We start from the raw sequence: 6,903 nt of genomic DNA on the forward strand, positions 1-6,903 counted from the left end.
ATTCCTGAAAAAGCACAGTACACCAACACTGTGTGCAAAAATCCCAGTGGGATGCAAGTCAAACAACAACCACAAGACAACTTAGATTAAGGCCATCAGTCTAACTCCGTACTACAACAAACAAACATGGCCAAACCAAAAAACGTTTTCAACATCACCAAAATAAAGCCATAAAAGCAATGTAACTGTGATCTTAGGGACTGTGACCGAATTTTCACAATAAACGACATAAACAACATGTACCACCAAACCCTGTAGCCATAGCTGGCTGCATGAGTCACTTCCACAACAGCAGGAGCATCAGTCGGAGTATCAAAATTTTCAATGCACCTTTAAGATCAGCACACTAAATCAAAGATACAGATAATACTTTGCAGCGGTCATCCGGAGCGAAACATTTTATTTTTATTTTAGGCCACTGTCGAGCAGTGGCAACTAGGGGTGTACAACTCCTCTAGGACAGTTGTGAGTGGTAAAGGCTATGATGGAACATGGGTGACCATATAGAATTTATGGCTGAATCCACGGCTCATACCGTGTCAAGCCATACGGTTCAGTCCGGATTCTTGTACAGGGAAATTGAGTTGTCAGGTCCATACGGTGTACAGACTTTTCAATACGGGCAAAAAAAAAGTTGTTTGTCTATTTGTTTGTAAGGGCACCGGGTGACCAATAAGATTTTAATTGGTCTGTAATAAGGTAGGGCACTGATAAGGGGTTGACAGGTATGACTGCTGGATGAAAGCCTCCCAAAGCTGCCCATCCTGCGATGCAACAGTGCATCCAACACTTGCACGTGACCCGATCTATTGGAACTCGTTGATTTAGATCTGCGAGGACCCCCGGGGCGATCTCCAACTTCAGAAATCGACTTTTGCGTGTGCGGCGTTTGCAGATCCACTTTCGAGGCAGCCAATGGCATGCACGTACGCACACACACATACACACACGTAACCTCCAGCTAAGTGTTTGACATTTCTTCTCACACTTTTTTTAGGTGAAGGTAAAGGGGCAGTCCCTGCAATTGCTCGCTCACGCCACTGCTGGTAGAAGGGCATCCACTAGACGGAGCTCTAGAGACCATCTCCAGAGGGTAGATTGAAAACTCAATTCTTTAGAACTGCTTTTGTATTTAGTTTGTTGTCCTTCCCCGCATCTCCGATGAGTACGGTTTGCTACGTACGGTGCGAAGGAAGTTCAACACACGTCTCTAATCCCTCAATCTCCTCTGTCAACGTCGTCTGGGACGCGTTTTGCCACTGTCGTTATTAATCCTGGCCACCTTCCGTAACCTCTGCTCGCGACTGTGTCCTGCCCAAGGCCACTTGCTTTTGTTAACAATTGGATGATGCAAACACATTCCTGCGGAGGGAGCTGGTAGGAACGTTGGGTTGCTCGGTCAATGGCCAGGGTCAACGGCGGCACCACGTGGTGTATTCCGCAAATATGCCCGACTGTGAGGGCGGGCACAAGCCGGCGTGAGTAGGTTAAACGTTGAGTTTTATAAGGGCACCACGGGGTGACCAGCCCCTCCCCACCCAGCCCCATCCCTCCCATTTTTGGATGCACGACGAACGGACGGACACAATTATCCCCCTGTGGGCTGGTGTAACCAGGAGGTTCCTACCAGTATTAACCCCTTCGAGTGTTCTATCATCCGTTTTCCTCTGTTGAGTTAATTTACAGATATATTACTATTCAAATAAACCTCTAGCCCCCCCCCCCCCCCCCCCCCACAATCTTTTAAGTGTTAACATTCTTATCTGTAAGATATGGATACATCGCTTTCACAATATGGAATCAGCTCTGTAACACATGTGTTTTGGGATAGATCGTGTCAAATATAAATGTGTCGTTTAACCCGCCACCACACGCCACAGCCAATTTAGTAAGGTTTGTCACGTAAACAGGACATGGCAATTCGTGAGTTGGAGAGTAAATCCACATTTGCAATTTGAGTACGACGTTTCCCCAGTAATTACAACTAGCATCATCAGGCGAGAGCCAGATTTGTGGAGAAATCCTGAACAAAAAACCCTGTATTATGGATAAGGGGCCGTCCATAAATGACGTCACGCGATTTTGGACGATGTTTTACCCCCCACCCCCTCGTCACGCGGCGTCACAAAAAGTCAGACCCCCCCAAAACATGCTTCAAATCGCTTTGAACTATTATCATTGTAGTGCGTATTTAATGTGGCGCTGCACTCTGATGTTGCGGAAGAAAACATTTATTAAAAAGTCTATTTAATTAAGTAGAACGTGTTGTCTATATTTATTGAAAGTTGCACATTTTGATGTGACGTCACATTTCTCAACCCCCCCCCCCCCTCGTCACACATCGTCACAAATGTCTGACCCCCCCCAGGTGCGTGACGTCATTTATGGACGGCCCCGAAGGTTCGCGAAAGCCTACGTGTTAAATGGACTCAGCTGTCGAGCAAGACGAACATTACATATCAGTGGGGTATCTATTAATGGCTTGAACCTCGTGTTATATTGTTTTGCGCCATGTGTACTTGTTACAGCTCTTTTGTCAATCCACTGCTGGATAAGAGTGCCTACCCTGTTCTTCCATGCGGGTCGCGGGGGGTTATTCAACCCATACTGCTTCGTCAGTGTGCGTTGAAGGAAGGGAAAGACAGACGTGGGACAATGGAAGCTCAGTACGACAAATGGGATAATACTGCATATTTCTGCACTGCCCTCTGCTGTCCACTTCGCAGAATCATTTTTGTTTTTCAGAAAGTCAAAGCTCTGGTTTGCTTCAACAAAAGGCTCTTGGCCAGTGTTGGCCAATGTTGGCCAGTGTTGGCCAATGTTGGCCAGTGTTGGCCAATGTTGGCCAGTGTTGGCCAATGTTGGCCAGTGTTGGCCAATGTTGGCCAGTGTTGGCCAATGTTGGCCAGTGTTGGCCAATGTTGGCCAGTGTTGGCCAATGTTGGCCAGTGTTGGCCAATGTTGGCCAGTGTTGGCCAATGTTGGCCAGTGTTGGCCAATGTTGGCCAGTGTTGGCCAATGTTGGCCAGTGTTGGCCAATGTTGGCCAGTGTTGGCCAATGTTGGCCAGTGTTGGCCAATGTTGGCCAATGTTGGCCTGGAAAGCCAACGTGTTGATGGGACTAAAAATGTAATCGATTTTTTTATTACGTGGAAACACACAACGAACTTCTACTTCATGGGACCTCTCTTGCCAATATCAAAATATAATAGGTGTTACCCTTTCTGGCAAGAAAGCAGTTGTGTTAAGGTGTTAAAACACCAAACTGAAACCTTTTGCATGGAATCATATCTGCATTAAACACGTGCAGTGAGGGAAAAAAGTATTTGATCCCCTGCTAATTTTGTACATTTGCCCACTGACAAAGAAATTACCAGTCTATAATTTTAATGGTAGGTTCATTTGAACAGTGAGAGACAGAATAACAAGAAAATCCAGAAAAACGCATGTCAAAAATGTTATAAATTGATTTGCATTTTAATGAGGGAAATACGTATTTGACCCCCTCTCAATCAGAAAGATTTCTGGCTCACAGGTGTCTTTTATACAGGTAACGAGCTGAGATTAGGAGCACACTATTAAAGGGAGTGCTCCTAATCTCAGCTCGTTACCTGTATAAAAGACAACTGTCCACAGAAGCAATCAATCAATCAGATTCCAAACTCTCCACTATAGCCAAGACCAAAGAGCTCTCCAAGGATGTCAGGGACAAGATTGTAGACCTACACAAGGCTGGAATGGGCTACAACACCATTGCCAAGCAGCTTGGTGAGAAGGTGACAACAGTTGGTGCGATTATTCGCAAATGGAAGAAACACAAAAGAACTGTCAATCTCCCTCGGCCTGGGGCTCCATGCAAGAACTCACCTAGTGGAGTTGCAATGATCATGAGAACGGTGAGGAATCAGCCCAGAACTACAACCGACTTAAGAGCCGCATGGCTCACAGGGCTATACCTAATAAATGAAACTTGAAACTTGAAAGGCAGCTGGGACCATAGTCACCAAGAAAACAATTGGTAACACACTACGTCGTGAAGGACTGAAATCCTGCAGCGCTCGCAAGGTCCCCCTGCTCAAGAAAGCACATATACATGCCCGTCTGAAGTTTGCCAATGCACATCTGAATGATTCAGAGGACAACTGGGTGAAAGTGTTGTGGTCAGATGAGACCAAAATGGAGCTCTTTGGCATCAACTCAACTCGCCGTGTTTGGAGGAGGAGGAATGCTGCCTATGACCCCAAGAACACCATCCCCACCGTCAAATATGGAGGTGGAAACATTATGCTTTGGGGGTGTTTTTCTGCTAAGGGGACAGGACAACTTCACCGCATCAAAGGGACGATGAACGGGGCCATGTACCGTTAAATCTTGGGTGAGAACCTCCTTCCCTCAGCCAGGGCATTGAAAATGGGTCGTGGATGGGTATTCCAGCATGACAATGGCCCAAAACACACTGCCAAGGCAACAAAGGAGTGGCTCAAGAAGAAGCACATTAAAGTCCTGGAGTGGCCTAGCCAGTCTCCAGACCTTAATCCCATAGGAAATCTGTGGAGGGAGCTGAAGGTTCGAGTTGCCAAACGTCAGCCTCGAAACCTTAATGACTTGGAGAAGATCTGCAAAGAGGAGTGGGACAAAATCCCTCCCGAGATGTGTGCAAACCTGCTGGCCAACTACAAGAAACGTCTGACCTCTGTGATTGCCAACAAGGGTTTTGCCACCAAGTACTAAGTCATGTTTTGCAGAGGGGTCAAATACTTATTTCCCTCATTAAAATGAAAATCAATTTATGACATTTTTGACATGCGTTTTTCTGGATTTTGTTGTTATTCTGTCTCTCACTGTTCAAATAAACATACCATTAAAATTATAGACTGATCATTTCTTCGTCAGTGGGCAACGTCCAAAATCAGCAGGGGATCAAATAATTTTTTCCGTCACTGTATACTTGTGGTGAACATGTCTTTGTGCTGTTCGCCTTTTGGCGTCCTCTGTTCTAACGCTGTTTGAGACTAGGCTCTCAAGAAAGCTGTCTCTGGTGTGGCCCAATCAGTTTAAAAGATAATGAATATGTAATGGATTCAACTTAGTCGCAGCCGTAGACTTGGAGGCAACATATTTATTCAGTTCCAGCGCACGGGGTAACTTCCCCTTAACAGAATAACAACCTACGGTGGTGACCACCAGGCTACCTACACTAGTTACGACACGAGTAACTACACTAGTTACAACATAACTGCTTCTACGGACCGGGACCAACAGCTTCGGCCCGGGTCCACGTGTTGGAGACTCGTTGAACGGAGAACGTAGACGAAGGGTTTCTTCAGGATGAACAACAACCTTGGTCCCTCTCGGGACCCGGCTTATATTCTCTGTGGCGTGGCCGGCTCCGTCCTTGGCCACGTCCACCTTCCAAAATCCTCGGGAAGGATCTCGGTCCCAATCACGTGACCACCCCTCGCCCCCTCTTGGGGGCCCTTTGTAGACCTAACCAGTCACCTGTCCTCCCGTGTCAACCAGAGTGCCATGGCCTCACGTAACCTCATCCTTTGGCCGGCACCCACACACCCTGTCCTGGAGGGTCGGCACTGCACGCAAAGCGTGGTGCCATCTAGCGCTATTATTCAACGCTCCCCGGGCCCCTCTCGGGCCGGTAGTGGCATTGTCTTTGTGCTGTTCGCCTTTTGGCGTCCTGTGGTCTAACACTGTTTGAGACTAGGCTCTAAAGAAAGCTGTCTCTGGTGAGGACCAACCAGTTGCAAAGACAATGCATATACTACAAGAGCATGTTTTTTTGTTTGCATGTTCACCACAAATGTGGTTAATGCAGACATGATTCCTTGCAAAAGGTTTCAGTTTGGGGTTTTAACATCTTAACACCTACATTTTGATTTAAAGCTTTCGTGACTGCAGGGATTCAGATTATTGGTTCTTTCGGTAAAGTCACGTAGAAGGGAAACAATAAAATAATAAAAATATAAAACAATTCTCACGTTTCGACTGCAACACAAGCATACATCATCAGGTGTGGTTTTCTCACAAGCAATCACCATCAGGTGTAGTGTTCACACCTGATGATGATTGCTTGTGTTGCAGTCGAAACGTCGTGAGAATTTTGTTTTATATTTTTATTTTGTTTCCCTTCTACGTGACTTTACCGAAAGAACCAAGAACATCTTAACACAACTGTTTTATTACCAGAAAAGGTAAAACCTATTCTCCTATAGAACTTCTACTTACATCTATGTTCCACAAAAACTAATAATTTTCACGCATGGTGGTTTGGTCCAAGGTCAGAAAGTTTTAGTCCAGAAATGTTCAGCTTTCTGGCTAACTGTTGGTGACATAGTGGTCTCTGGACAAAAGTTCGTATAATGCACAAATGCATCGATTGATGTAGATTTGTGTAAATACATGCATCAAATCGCATGTAGATATCACTTACCATTGATGATAGCCAGCAAATCAGCCGTGGCTGGAGAAACTCAACTCGGGCCACCGCATCATCCCGAAATAAATTTTGGGTCATTGCTATAACCCCAATGATCAATTTCTAAGAGGACCCTTGACGATACACATCTGTCAGCTCACCAGCATTTGTTTAATCAAGCTTGACGCTGCTGTTGAGACGAAGTCTTTGGAAACCAGTCAAGAGTTTGCTTGTATTGAACCAATGCTGTTGAAAAGTAGCCACTCCGAGAAGGCCATGTGGCCGAGATTGGGATGTGTAAAAAAAAAGTTACGGGGAGGTACAGACATGCTAAAGAGGAATAGTGTCTGCTTAGCCATGTTACATTCCCCACGACATTAACGATCGATCACTGCGTCAAGTTAAGAAAGTTCACTTGCTCAAGTCCAAAACATTTAGCCACACGCACAATAGTGCTTACAATACACAGCTTT

Source organism: Petromyzon marinus, chromosome 36 (genome assembly GCF_048934315.1).
Source record: "Petromyzon marinus isolate PM22_M1 ecotype Great Lakes invasive population chromosome 36, UKy_Petmar_22M1.pri1.0, whole genome shotgun sequence".
Classification (NCBI taxonomy): Eukaryota; Metazoa; Chordata; class Hyperoartia; order Petromyzontiformes; family Petromyzontidae; genus Petromyzon; species Petromyzon marinus.